Raw genomic sequence first — 16,192 nt, 5'->3', positions numbered from 1 at the left:
TTGAGTCCCCTGTGGGCTGAGCCAATTTCCTGACTTACCAGCTTGTCTCCATGTGATAGGGCGCAGGTCAGGGCTCCTGGCCTCACATAATCTCCCATTCTCAAACCCAGAGAAAAGAGGAAATTTTTCTCCTTATCTCAGTCTAATTCTTGCTCACTAAGTCCCCATTTTCCGTCTCAGGATGAATCTCTTCCTAGTATGGAGAACATCCATTGCTTGCAGGGAAACCCAACTCCTATATATACAAGAATGAGATCTAACTCCATATCACCAAGAAGACAATCACAAAGACGATGCTTTTTCCATCATATGGGTTAGACAGACTTACCCTTGGTTAACTTGATGTAATATTATTTTTATAAAAGAAATATATAAAATAACTATAATACAATTTTCCACTTCCATTTCCTTTCATTAGACAATGTATTTTGTACATCATTCCAAATAAGTACATATTCACATCATTCTCTCAATAGCTGCATGCTATTCCATTAAATGGTTATACTATAATTTTTTGATGAACATTTTGGTAATTTTTTGATATTGCAACAAGTATTTATTTCAAAAATACCTTAATAGATAATGTAAATTTAATATGTACTCCATCATATACCATCCAATACTTTTTCATTGTGGTTAAACATACATAAAATTTACCATTTTAACCATTTTTTAAGTATATAGTTCTGTGGCATTTAGTACATTCGGTGTCATACAACCATCACCTCCATACATCTTCAGAACTTTTCATCTTCCCCAACTGAAACTCTATGTCCTTTAAACATTAACTCCATTCTCTCTTCCCTCCAGATCCTGGCAACCACTAATCTACTTTCTGCCTCTATGAATTTGACTATTCCAGGCACCTAATATAAGTGGAATCATATCATACTTGTCTTTTTGTGACTGGCTTATTTCTTAGTATAATGTTTTCAGGGTTCACCCATGTTGTAGCATGTGTTAAAATTTTCTTCCTTTTTAAGGCTGAATAAAATTTCATTGTATGTATGTACAGTTGGCCCTTGAACAACTCAGCGGTTAGGGACACCAACCCTCTGTGCAGTCAAAAATCTGCATATAACTTATAGTTGGCACTCTGTGTCCAAGGTTCCTCCATATCTGCCATTTCACGTCCACAGATTTAACCAACTACGGATCATACAGTACTACAGTATTTACTACTGAAAAAAATCCATGTATAAATAGACCCAGGCAATTCAAACCTATGTTGCTCAAGAGTCAAACTGTAAAATATTTTGTTTATCCATTCACAGATGGACACTTGGGTTGCTTTTACCTTTGGCTATTATGAATAATGCTGATATGAACATAGGTGTACAGATACCGGTGTGAGTCCCTACTTTCATATCTTTTGGGTATATACCCAGAAGTGGAATTGCGGGATCATGTGAAATTACCATGTTCTATTAAGTTACTATGTTTAATTTTTTTTTTTTTTGAGGAGCTACCATACTTTTTTCCACAGTGCATTTGGGTCATTTTTAATAATATAAAAACAGCTTTAGGGGACTTCCCTGGCAGTCCAGTGGTTAAGAATCCGTGCTTCCACTGCGGGGGGGCATGGGGTCAATCCCTGGTCACAGAACTAAGATCCTGCAAGTCATGCGGTGCAGCAAAAAAAAAAAAACAAAACCAAAACCAGCTTTATACATGTATCTCTGAACATTCATGCAAAGTATTTCTGTAGAATAAAGTCCTAAAAGTGTAGAAGTGAAATTACTGAGTCAGAAATATTTTAATAAATATTGCCAAATTTACCTCCCAAAAGATTATATTAATTTACATTCCTAACTACAGTGCCGAAATTTCTACTTTACAAATTTTTCATTATCAACTCTTTTCATCTTTGCCAAGATGATCAGGTGAAATTTTTAAGCCTGTTTAGATTTATGTTTCTGTATTTATTAATGAGATTGAACAAGATTTTTCATTGTTTTCTGCCCATTTGTATTTGTTCATCTGTGGTTTCCCTATTTACATCCTTTGCCAATTTTTCTATTGGGTTGTCTTTCTCTTAGTGACTAAGGAGAGCTAATCCCTTTTTGCTCACTAATGCAAAATGTCAATATTAGCATTTACTAAAATACCACGTATTACTGTTTGTTTTCCTATTCCACTGATATACCTCTCTTTTACTAGGCTGTTAACATACTGTTTTATTATGGCTTCATATCACTTTTAAACACGTTAAATCTAGTCCTTCCCTCTAGTACCCTTATTTTAATTTTGTTGTTGTTCCTGGCTATTTTCACTTGCATTCTTTCAGATAAACTTTAGAAACATTTGGTCAAGTATATTAAAATTCTACTGGGAATTATATTCCAATAAAGATGTTAAAAAAATTCTACTGGGTTGTCATTGAATTTATGGATTGATTAATCTAGGGAAATTGACATCTCAAAATACTGAGTCTTTTTATGCAGAAACAAGACATTTTTATCTATTTGTCATTTTAATTCATGGTTATCTCTTGATTACTCTCAGTTGCAGACAACCCTTAATTTCAAGTTTTTGTTGAGAATCACCTGTTCTGCTTGATTAGCTCCTTTGTTTTCCTTAACTGCCTTTATTTTTTATTTTTTTGCGGTACGCGGGCCTCTCACTGATGTGGCCTCTCCCGTTGTGGAGCACAGGCTCCGGACGCGCAGGCCTAGCAGCCAAGGCTCATGGGCCTATCGGCTCCGCAGCATGTGGGATCTTCCCAGACCAGGGCATGAACCTGTGTCCCCTGCATCGGCAGGCGGACTCTCAACCACTGAGCCACCAGGGAAGCCCCTTAACTGCCTTTATTGTCATCATCTACATACAAACTGTAACTGATTAGGAATTTGGAAGCAAGAAGTTTGGAAGAAAATACCTAATTAAACCTCTACCTGAGAACTTCCCTGGTGGCACAGTGGTTGAGAATCCGCCCGCCAACGCGGGATACACAGGTTCAAGCCCTGGCCCCGGAAGATCCCGCATGCCATGGAGCAACTAAGTCCGTGCGCCACAACTACTGAAGCCCATGTGCCTAGAGCCCGTGCTCCGCAATACGAGAAGCCACGGCAATGAGAAGCCCATGCACTGCAACAAACAGTAGTCCCCACTCGGCGCAACTAGAGAAAGCTGGCGCACAGCAACAAAGACCCAACATGGCCAAAAAATAAAACAAACAAATAAATAAATAAATTTATTAAAAAAAAAATTTCTACCCGAGAAGAATGTAGATAGAGACATAGCAACGATCTTGGCAGATGTTCTTTCAAAATGTGTTTCTCCTCAATTTAAAAATGTTCCCTGGGCTTCCCTGGTGGCGCAGTGGTTGAGAGTCCGCCTGCCGATGCAGGGGACACGGGCTTGTGCCCCAGTCCGGGAAGATCCCACATGCCGCGGAGCGGCTGCGCCCGTGAGCCATGGCTGCTGAGCCTGCGCGTCCGGAGCCTGTGCTTCGCAACGGGAGAGACCACAACGAGAGGCCCACATACCGCAAAAAAAAAAAAAAAAATGTTCCCTGGTCCTTCTTGAAGTAGAGAAAACAGAGTGAAAAAGGCAGGAATAGTGGACAAATTCCTAGTTCCTATAGAATCAGAAGTTCCATGGGTGGCTTCTTTATTTTATTTCAAATGTTGTGAATTCTGAGAAAATGAGATGTACTCATGACTAAGCATGAGTAAAAAGGAACTCTAAACCAAAATATAATGACATTTTGGGACATGTAGAATTCTATATAACTTCCTCCAGTGGTGTGAATAACTGCCTACTGACAATATTCCAAATGGAAGACAGGAAATTAGAACACTTTTTAAAAGTGGAATAAAATTTGGGTAAATGAAATGTGAGGAAAATGAGTCAATCTCCTATGAACCTATTTTTGATGCATTCATAAACACCAAGACAGTGTAATGCAAATGATTTACATTATTTGTATCTCCTTAAAGATTGATAAATTTCTTTTATACTGTACAATTTACAGTATAAATCCAAAGAATTAAATATATATATTTTAAAGTAAATATATAGTAATTTTCAGGAAAAGGCCAAAGAATGAAATAAAAATATTTTTAAGAATGTCACAATCACCACTAGAGGGTACAATAAGCAACCTTTCTTCCACATAGTGGAGAAGAATATTACCAAGAAATAAAAGGCAATTTAGAATCACAGTACTTAAAGCAACCTCCATAGGTCATCTGGAAGAGAAAGGGTGCTTAGAAATGTTCATCGGATTTGACATCTAACCAAGGGCAGAAGGTACCAAGTGATTTTCAAGGGCAGTGTTTATCGTAGGTAAAAGTAAAGTCAGTTTATCAAGGCATACAGAACTGTTTCTAAAGTAATTAAACAGGGAAAAAAAAAGCCTTTTATACTTACATGTAACTGTGCATCCATCTCACTCGGCAAGGCTGTTGATTAAAGCTTCTCCTAGAGTGATTTTACTCTGCAAAGATAAACTCCATGAGGACTTAGAAAACAAAATGATTACACAGACTTTCAGAACCTCAGCAAGATCCACGTTGGCAATAAAAGAAAAGAGAACATTTTCAAACCAGCTAGTGATGATTGGCATGACCAGATGCAGGGAACATGAATTCCTCACTTCAAATATTTCACCAGGCTAGTGGAGCCCATGTTATGAAAAATAAACACATTCCTCATTAGAATTCCAAGAAGAGCAGTTTTTTGTTTAAGTTGAACCATCTCATCCAATAAACCACCTAATCTGCTGTAATTGTTCTTGGGGAAAAAAATCCTTTCTTTAATACAGGATTTCCCCTACCTCCCATTATAAACATGCTTCCAACCTTCAAATTGTGAATGCTATTCTGTGTTCCAGAATAATTGTGCTTAAGAGAAACACACCAATCTTTGCAAAATAGGAGAAAATAAGACAAGCAAAGCTCATTATAAGGAGGAAAATTTGAACATTTTTTCAACTATTTTTTCTAAGCGTAACATTGCTTAACAGGTATACAGCACTTTATAATGTATAATGTACCTTTACAATAATCTTTTCATCTAGGCAGGTAGGTATTTTTATTCACAGCTTCTGAGTGATGAAATGGAGACTTGGGGTGGTGAAAGCCTTACCCAAAGTCTCTCAGTAGAGGATGGAGCTGGGAGAATAGAATCTGGACTCCTTAATCCAGTCCTATTGCCACGGTACTCTGGCCCCCATGCATCTGTAAGGATTCAGTGTCAGAAAACCCTTTAACGGCACATTTACATTTCTTTGAAGGAAATTCAGACTTAATATGTGAAGGATATTCTATTTGGCTGAGAATGTTCCTGTGTTTGTGCTCAGAGTGTCCAGTAACTAACAGTTTTGACTTCTCGGTCATATTAGCTTCCCAGATCCATTTCATCATTTGGGTGTGACACCCCAAGCAGTATATCACTGAAGGATTATTTCTTCAGAGGCTGAAATCCCTTGGCCTTCATTATTACCCTGCTTTAACCTGTCTTGTTTTATTGATTACCTGGAAACCATTCTCAAAATGTACAAAGTTGTTGAGCGTATGCTTAAGTCTTTTTAGCATTTGTTAAAACATTAGAATAGTTTACAGTGTTTGCTTATATTACTCAAAAATTTTAATGCACACGTATTAGAGGTAGAAAAATATCACATTTTTATATTTTAATATCTTGAACAGCAATGACACTAGTGAGATCTAGGAAAAAATGCAACAATGTCTTCTACACATGAATCATAATACGTAGATAGACTGCTGTAGACCTACTCTTCCTTAAAATATTTGGTTTACATCCAAATCTTGAACTTAACATGGTCACTGGATCACTTTTAAGAGATTTTCAAGATGTTGTTCATAATTTGACATGAACTTGATATGATGAGGGTTTAAAACTTTGATCATCTCTAAGATTTTTGCCATATCTATATGCCATCTGTACTATTTACTCTATACATGTATATACATGTTCATAAAATTTGATTCTCATTATTTTTCTAATGTATACTAAAATAAATGTGTAATTTTAAACTTTAAAAATGTTTTTTCATAATGTATTTAAAATAATCTTGGATAGCATATTTGATCAGTGTACCACATTTTGTGAGTCACTGGTCTAGCTGAAAGAATTTTGAACTAAGAAATAGAGGCCTGGATTGTGTATAAACATTACCATTTTCTAACTTTGATCACTGAGCAAGTCAATGGACCTCCCTGGGTCTGAACCTTATAAAGCTGTGAGGATTAAAGAACGAATGACATAGAGATCTTTGCACATGCCATGTACTTAAATGTTAGTTTCCATCCTTTAAAGGGAATTCAACTGATTAAAGACAATGTTTACCCAAGTTAAGACAGTGTGATATGAGTCCAAATACCTTCTTCGTGTAATTCTTATCCACAAGATAAGCAACAAAATACTGATAAAAGACCCAGGAGCTACTTCAGAGAGGCCAGGCTATTAATAAAACCAGGTGAGGAGGCAGACCCCCATTGTAAATGCTTTGTAACACAATTATCCATCACATTCTGTGAGTAACCCTACTTTTCTTTTCAAGGTTGCAAGAACAGAGGTCCACTAAAAAGCTCACATCAGTGGGGAATGGGGCTATGCTAGGTATTCAGAGGTCTCATGGAATACAAGGACACCTAAAGGCATTCAGCTAGGTCTCCTGTCACCTAGAACTGGAAAACCAACTTCAGTCTTTCAGAGGCCTTGTGGTCTCTTCTTCTCTGTCTCATGTCTGCTCCTTTGGGATTTTTTTCTCATTGCCGTTTCCTCTGCTCACTCATCTTTCTCATGACTCCAAATTGGCAGTAAGAGGAATCTATCTGGTCAAGCTTATATATTTACATGAAGCCAGAGGTCTCTGGCTAACCAATGGATCAGCTCTTCTGAAAATCCACTTCAGGAACAATGAGCTGTGAGGGGAGGAGAGATGTACTTCATTTATTCAGTCAGGAATATATAAATTCCTTCCACTACCCAACCCTCCCACCCAAGGTATTAATAACATTTTGCTAGGGGTTGGTCATGGGGCATACCGAAAAGACCTAGAGGGGAGCATGATTTTAAGATTGGTGTTTTTATATGATACATCACATGTCTGAAAAATATCCTGTCAGTACATCATACTTTACTCTTTTTAAGGATGTCACCCCAGATTGTTTTGGCTCTCAAGTTAAATCAGTTAATCCTTTCCTGGGCCAGGTCACATTCATACCTTAAAATTTAAAAGAAAAAAAATGTTTTTCAGAGAAATCGTATTTGTGAATCAGACTCCTCTATCTGGAGAAACACACCCCAACAAGACTTTTCTAAAGTGGGAACTAAGTAAATAGTATTAATACCTACTATGATGGCTCCCTGGCTTTGACAAATGTTATAATGAAATATTTCTTAAGCAATGAATCAGTAGTTGTTCTTCTCTCCCCACCCCCCACCCCCCCACGAAATGTTGATATCCCATCATGCAGATAGAGGCTAGTAACACTCAATACTGTTACTGAACTCAGGTCCAGCTGCTCACTGCTCAAAAATCAATACCCAAGAGGCAAGTGTTGGTAGAAATGGAAAACGTTGCTTTTAATCAGAAAGCCAGCAATCTGGGGAGCAGGTGGACTCAGTGTCCCCAAAAACTAACTCCAGAGATTCTGCTCAGTCATTAAGGTTTTTAAAGGGAAAAGGGCAGTAATCTCAATCATTGAGATAAGGAGTCAGAGTTGTCGCCATCCCCTGCTGCATACAGGCTTGTCAACCTTTTGTGATCTGTCTTTAGTTGCTATCTTGTTCACACAGTTAGTTTGGAGATTGCTGGAAGGGGAAGCTAGGGAAGAGATATGGTCATCTGTTAATTAATTATTCTTCACTGCTCCTTCTTTGATCTATGGAAAGAACCAACAGGTTAGGCAAGGTATTGTGTGATCAAAAGATCTGAAAGGTGAGCTCGGGCAGGAGATGAGTAGAGCATGGGGGTGCTGGTTTAAGGTTAGTTACAATATAGATTTGCTAAAGTGACAAGACAAAGGGGCCTCCTGAAGAGAGCTCTTTCCCACAAAGAGCTCTTTCCTGCCAAAAGCTGCTTACAAATACCCACTTGTCAGAATATCATTCCATTTCTATGGGATTATGGGTGAAGGTCCATCTTCTGTAATTTCTTCATGCCGACGTAGGATACTGTATTCTTAAGAGTCGGAAGAGGGCTTCCCTGGTGGCGCAGTGGTTGAGAGTCCGCCTGCCGATGCAGGGAACACGGGTTCATGCCCTGGTCCGGGAAGATCCCACATGCCACGGAGCGGCTGGGCCCGTGAGCCATGGCCGCTGAGCCTGCGCGTCTGGAGCCTGTGCTCCGCAACGGGAGAGGCCACAACAGTGAGAGGCTCGCGTACCGCAAAAAAAAAAAAAGAGTCGGAAGATATCGATATGGGTCTGTAGCATCTCTTTGCTGACAGTTTTAGTTGCCCATTTACATATATGGGCAGAACAAGTTAAAACTATTTTGATGCCCACAAAGATAGACTATTATGAGCAATAGTATTAATCCCATTCTCTTAAGGCCAGTTCTTGGAATTGTGCTAGCCGTAGATTCAGTACTGCTTAAGACAGAAGAGATTATGTCATGGATGCAGTCTGGTCATCATGCAGCTTTTTCCCTTTGGTGGCAGTTATAGTATCTGTAAAACAACTCAGGAATGTGCATCAGACACTGAGTCTGTGACTCTATTGTCCTAATTATTAACTGCTTGAGTCTTCGTTTTGTGACTCAGGGAGGCCTGGGAGACTTTGGCTTTTCTACAAACAAGAGGCAGGGCACATGCAGGGTTCTGCTCAGTTCTAATGCCATCAGTTAAAGAAGTGAATATTCATATTTTCAGTATTAATTTATATATACTGAGTGAATTCAATGCAAAATAAGTAACTTCCTCATGCAAAATTTTGCTAGACTCTTGACATGAAGATATGGGTCTCAAACTCTACATGCCTAAGAATCGACTTAAAGATTCCTATCCACTAGGTCTGAGAGAGCACCAAGGAAACTTTTAATAAAGTTTTGCACCCAGATCTTATGGGTCCAAGTGGTCTGAGAACCACACTTTGAGAAACATTTTCGAGGAAACATGTACATGAATGAGAAGAATCTAAACGAGTTCCTTTGGGCATGATCTGGTTTCTGCTTTCTGCAAAGAGATCATCACACCATGTACTTTGTATCTGGGACCCTCAGGCACTAGCTGTACTTGCTTAAGTCCCACTTACCTACTTTGAAATTCTTATATAACAACTGATTTTTCAAAAACAGGGTTTCTTAGTGCCTAGGGAGAGAGCCTGGATCCTATGTAGTTAAGCATAACCAGGCCAAGCTGGTGCAGTGGGATTCTGGTGTTGGTTTTGTGTTAGTCCACAACCCTTTAACATATATCACTTCAGTGATGTGCCATGCTTTCACAGTATGCTGTGAGGAAAGGAGCTTTGTTCCACTTTGAAACAGGTGTTTTGCCAAGGGAAACGTGTCTTTTGAAATCAGGTACATTTTCTTGGGTGTTAGAATACATCATTGTAGCAAATGATTATAAACATGCTATGACAGTCTTGGGGCTATTTTAAAATGTCATACCGTACGATTTTGAATCGCAAAAACTTCCTAGTGATACCATAATATTGTATGACTGAAGTCCTTAAGATATTCTGAAGTCCACAGGGGTTTTTCGTGTCTCTAAAGGGAAAATTGAAGGTATGAGAGCAGAAGAGACTCTGGGTTGTTTATCATAAAGATCTCCTGGGTTTTAAATGGAATTTTTTAAATGATTGTTCTAACCTGAAAAAGAATTTAGACAACAACAAAGGCAAACTTATTTTCCAAAGTTAAGTCTGTGCTTTTACATCTAACACTTCCTGCGTGCTGGTGATAATTCTCCTTTATTCTTTACCTTTACATTTAATGCTCATTTGGGGTCCTTAAAAAGCTCTTTTCTGCTTTAAATCTTCTCTTCTTAGCCATGGCCAAACTTGTCTTTGTGCTTTTTATTTCTCTAGACTGTGAAGAAAGTTAGATTCTGAACTTCTTTATTTTTCTTGATTTTCTCCTTGGAGATTTATGTTATCAGCCATACATTTTTGAATCAAAATTTCAGAAGTCTGTAATGATTTTAGATTTAACTCCTAATTGTTCCATATACTATTAAAGGAAATCACAATTTATTTTCTAAAACTAATTAGGTTTGTACACCAAGTATGCTTTTTCATGGTGTCCCGGCTATGAAGTCTGTTCTTCTCCAGCCTCCAGTCTGAAATATTTCTACTTAGCCACACAGTTTCAGCCCAGAGCTCTTTCCTGTGAATCGTTTGCCAACTTTGGTGTTCTGTGTCCTATTTTCCAATCTCTAGTCCTACAATTATCCTATGGTAATGTGATTGTTGACTTATCTCCACATTAGATAGTAGCTCACAGAAGGCAGGGAACTTACTTTGAAATCCACAGTGCCTAGTGCATTGCCTACTGCGGATAAAATGCCAAATAAATATATGAAAAAATGTATCTTTATGAATTAGACTCAAACCCATATGTTCTGATCCAAATAAACATTTAAACTTTTATTTTGGACAAGAAACACCTCTCTTCAAATGTAAGAAGTCATAAATTTGCCTGAGAAATGGGTTGCCAAACCACTTATTCAAATACAATTGCCTGTGGTATTGTAGAACACAGTTCCTCAACTATGGCACTATTGACAATTTGGGCTGGATAATTCTGTGTTATGGGTGACTGTCCTGTCATCATGTTTAGTAGCATCTCTGGCCTCTACCCGCTAGAAGCCAGTAGCACCCCTAACCCCAGCTGTGACAACTAAACATGTCTCTAGACATGGCCAAATGTCCTCTGGAGGGCAAAATAACCCTTGGTGAGATATACCACCCTAGAATGTTAAGTATACCAACTTCATAGATTTCAAATATTATTAGAAATATAATCCTATTAACTCTGCAAAATGTTCATTTTTAAGTTGTAATTGCCCTTTTAAACTTCCAATTAGCTCACAATGTAAACAATGGCTCCTTAGCTTATATGACTGGTGTATGAGCTGGTATGGCTGGAAGTGTGGGGCTGGCTGGACATCTATCTCTCTCCAGGAGGCCAGCTTGTGCTTCCTTACAGCAGGAGAGTCTCAGGGTAGCCAGACTTTTTACAATTTCCCAAGAGCAGGTGTTTCAAGAGACCTGGACAGAAGCTGCAAGACTTCTTAGGACCTAGCCTTAGAAGTACTGGAATGCCACTTTTGTTGCATTTTCTATAAAAGAATTCACTAAGTCCAGCCAGTTCAAGGGGGCGGGTAGAGAAAGAGAGGAATAGACACTACTTCTCTTGAGGAGAATGAAATATATTCACAGGGAGGGGAAGAAATTGATGGTGGCCATCTTGGAAACAAGCTACCAAATCCACCCAGGTTTAGGCAAAATGCTCTCTCTTCTTTTCCATCCTCCCAGAATAGGTGTTTCCACTCCTCACAGGTTTGTGTCAGCTCGATTTCCGGAAATGGACAACAGAAGACAAATGCTCCATTCAGATTCCTAAGATATTCCTTCACTTTGGACAACAGCTCTTTCTTTTCCCTCTTTTTTTGACAATTAAAATTTGGGATCCTAATATAAAGACATCCCACTTTAGGGGAGGCATGCTAAACTCATTTATACAGTTTTGTTCTAATTCTTCTGAGATATCTTTCCAGAAATAACATTTGTCATCCTGGGGTAGGGAGAGGTGCATAGTAAGCTGATAGAAATTTTCCTTCTAGAAGAATTCAGTCATGAGTTTTGTCTTGTCATAAACACAGACCATAAACAGGCATGGGTTTTGAGAGTGGTTTGGTGGGGAGAAGGTATGGAAGGAGAGAGGTCTAGGTATAAATTCCAGCTGCACCACTGTGAGGCCTAGGGTGAGTTCCTTAACTTCTCCGACCCTCATCATTTCCCTTCTCTGGAAAGTGAGTGAACTATGCCTATCTTGAAGGTTTTTATCAAGTATTGATTACTGGCTCACAGTCCTCTATGGGTTCCATGTTTTTGTACATCTTAGAGGCACTTACTGCCTTTGCTCCAGACTATCTTTTCAATAGCAAACAGATTTGGGGGATAGCAGCTCCCTCTGGGACAGAAGGCAGATTTCTTTCTTGACTGGGATAATAAGACAATGTTTATTTCCTGGGCAAAGGTCAGACAGGCTCACTGTCCATTAAAAAGGATTCAGGTTTCCTAAGCTTGGAAGTACAGTCAACTGCATTGCAGGAGTGAGGTGGCCGTTTCCTGTCACACTGTGGGCATCCAGGCTTGAGGAGTTGATGCAAACGCTGACACTCTGGCTACTGCTACTGCTATGATTAATGGAGTCCTCTGTTTCTGACCCAGGAGTCTGTGCTTTGAGGTTGGGTAGAGGCAGTGAAAGCAGCGGGCTTGAAGCTTCTCCTGCTCACTCTGCTTCCTTCTACTGTCTACAGCACTTCCTAATCAGCCAGGCCATTCTAGAATGGGTGTTTTTTTCTTGGTCTTCCTCTCCTTGTGTTGATGGCATCTTCCTTATGCAAAATACCATGACTAGGATTACCAGTCTCACCTTTCAAAAGGAGGAGATAAAGCAGTTTAGAGACTGTTTGCTCTATTTTTCTCCAGAAAAACTTGCTGAATTTTGGTGTCAAAAGCTGAATAGTAACACAGTTTTTCCCTCTTTCCATTCCCATTTTATCAATTCTAAATCTCCCCTAGGCAAACTTTTGGCAGAATGGAAGCAAGACTAGGATAAGAAAATGCATAACAGAAAATCTCATGAATATTTTTTAAAAGTCCCCGTTATTACTAGCTCTCAAGAATTACAATGGAGGGAGTCTCATCTCCCAGTAACAGAATCATTCAGTATATCGTGGTTAAGGTTGGTAGCACTCCCTTTGCTCAGCACTTTTTTTTTTTTTTTTGGCAGTTGGCTATTTCAAATCCCACATTTCTACCCTATTAAAAACCTCAGTGTTTTCCATGCCAGATAAAGGAAATGAACTTATAGAAACTTATTGAGCATTACAAAGGCATTCCTGCATATATTTCTACATACATGCTCTCTACAGCCATATCTGAGAGCTGGAAGATAAATCTTACCTAAATTCCCAATGGCATGGTCAGTTTCCTTAAGCACAGCTCAGATTGGTTGAAAAGCAGCTGAAAGAGAAAGGACACTCTCTAGCAATGTGATAAAGTACATTTTATTTCTATTTTGAGGAAGGTGTCACTTCAGATTTTCACCAGGATGAAGTTGGATTAATTCTCCCCATTTATGTGTAGTATTCAAACTAGAACTCGTATCACCTGAGACTGAAAATTTCTTTATGGACTCCACACTGCATCCTTTTCCTGGATCTAAAGCAAATCAAATCATTTTTCAAAAGGTGGAAATAAGGGAGGTCAGTCAGTATGTCCATCAACAACACTGAATCACCTTCTCCCTTCCCTTCTCAGGTGCTTACTGAAAGTCATTTGAGTAGTTATTATTGTTCTCAATTTATCTCAGTTCAGAATATTGATCATTTACTAGGCAATTAGCTTGGGCTGAGCACTGTGTGGAATATTAAATAAATACCCGGAGTTTATAACCTTGCTGTGTCAACTTGACACTTGAATGGAAAACAATATAAGGCAAAATAAAAACTGTGCCAAAATATATAGTAAACCAAAAGAAATGAAAACATACACACACACACACACACACACACACACACACACAAATACTTCTATACAAATGTTCACAGCAGCTTTACTTGCATAGCCCCAAGCCTGAGATAACCTATATTAGTTTCCTATTGCTGGGTAACACAGTACCCTAAAATTTAGTGACTTCAAACAACAAACATTTATTATCTCACAGTTTCTGTGGATCAGGAATTTGGGAGCAGCTTAACTGGGTGGTTCTGTTTCTGGGTCACCCATGAGGTTGCAGTCAAGCTGTCAAGGGGTTACAGTCATCTGAAGTCTGGCCTGAAACTGGATTTGCTTCCAACATGGCTCACTTACTGCTGTTGACAGGAGACAGCAGTTTCTCATTACATGGGTCCATAGGGCTGCTTGAGTTTCCTCACAGCATGGCAGCTGGATTCCCCCAGAGTAGGTGATCCAAGAGAGAGTAAGGAGAAAGTCCAAAATCCTTATATAACCTAGTTTCGAAAGTTGCAGGCCTTCACTTCTGCTTTATTCTATTCATTAGAAATGAGTCACTAAGTCCAGTCCACATGGCAAAGAAGAGTGAAATTAGGCTCCACCTCTTGAAGGGAGCAGTATCAAAGAATTTGTGGACGTATTTTAAAACCATCACACAACCTAAGTGTCCATTAACAGGAGAATCCATAAAGAACTTGTATGTATGTCATACAATGAAACACTGCTCGGCAATAAAAATAAATGAAGTTTTGATACATGCAACAACATGGGTGAATGTCAAAATAATTATGCTAAGTGAAAGAAGTCAGGCACAAAAGATGACATACCGCAGGATTTCATTTACATAAAATTCTAAAAACTGCATACTAAGCTATATATAGAGAAAGTAGATCAGCGGTTGCCTGGGGACTGGGTTTGGGGAGATGGAGTGGTGAAAGGAGGGAGGGAGGCATTTCAAAGGAGTGCAAAGAAACTTTATGAGATGATAGATATACTCATCTTGTTTATGGTAACAATTTTAGAGATGTGTAAATATGTCAAAACACATTAAATTGTAGGTTTTAAATGCATGCAATTTATTGTATGTCAATTATACCTTAATAAAGCTAAAAAGATGTAGAGTAAAGAAAAATTTTCATTCATATGCCAATTATATTTTCCATAACTTTACTTTTTAGCTCTATCTCTTTAGTGACGAATATAATAAATAAGTCTGGAACTTTTATCCATTGCAAGATAGTTTTCAGCATGGAAGGAACTTATTAACCTCTTTTAACATAAGGTAATACTTTTGGGATTCTGTGTTCTTATTTGGTAAATCAACACATTGCAAATTATTTTCATTTCAAAACTACTCCTTGAAGAATTTTTATAAAGCCAACAGTATCTATTTTGCTTTGTGTGTTTGTCCAAAATCAAACTAATTTCTTCCTCCACAAATATGCTTCTCTAGCTCAGTTTATTAAATCACCATTTACCCAGCACCATGACCCAGAAATATCTACTGCTTCTCCTTCATTGAAATCTTCTTCCCCAACCCATTTCTCACAATTTGTTTATTAATTCAACAAACATTCATTGAGCAACTACCACATGCCAGACTTTGTACTACTGTTAGGTATACAGTGGTGGGCAATTGTACCTGATTCCTCCCCTTATGCATCTTCCATATTTTAGTGGAGGATACAGTCTCTGAGTCTGGTCAATTCTATACTGGAAATGCCTCTTGTGTCCTTTATGTCCTGTATTCCCACTGCTACTGATTCAGTTTACATACTCATCATCTCTTGCCTAAACTGATTTTCTAACTGGTCTCTGTCATCTTTCTCTCCTCAGACTACTTTGTCCTCCATATGGCTGCTAAAATCTCCCTTCTGAAACTCAGTTCTGATTACGTTATTCTCTGATTCAAATAATTTTTGATGGATGCATAGTACCAGCTGCATGAAATCTAAGTTCCTTCATGACTTGACTGCTACCAACTTACAGCCTCAGTTTCACCAACTCAGTTCTCGAATTCATTCTAGCATACTGTACTACTCAAAGCTCCCCATCATGCTGTGTGTGCCCACATCTGCTTGCACACTTTGCTTCTGCTTGGAAATGACTTCTGACCTCTCCTTCACCCAGTAAATTCCAGTGCATCCTTCAAGACACTGTTCACACAAAACTCCTTTCTCAAGAACATCTATTTGTAAGCAGAAATTTACAGTTTCTCAAACTCCCACAACATCTGTATATTCTTATAATTTAGCACTTATCAAGGCACAGTGTAACTCAGTAATGAGAAAGAAAAAAGCAGCCCTATCTCCCAGCTAGGCCATGGTGTTTTCCTGCTGAACATAACCTTTTCAGAGAATACCAAAATACTTTGAGGTTATTTTGTGGCTAATCCACTTAATGGGTTGAAACAAAAACAAGAACCTTCCATAAACACATCTGAGCACAGACAAAAACAACACTGTGCTAACCACAAAAATGGCCACATCTCCCTCTTTCCCAGCTAATGTGAGTTGCTGCTGATTCTTAA

The sequence above is a fragment of the Mesoplodon bidens genome (genome assembly GCF_964165515.1).
Source record: "Mesoplodon bidens genome assembly, chromosome: 8".
NCBI classification, from domain to species: Eukaryota; Metazoa; Chordata; class Mammalia; order Artiodactyla; family Ziphiidae; genus Mesoplodon; species Mesoplodon bidens.
This window is presented reverse-complemented; position numbering follows the sequence as displayed.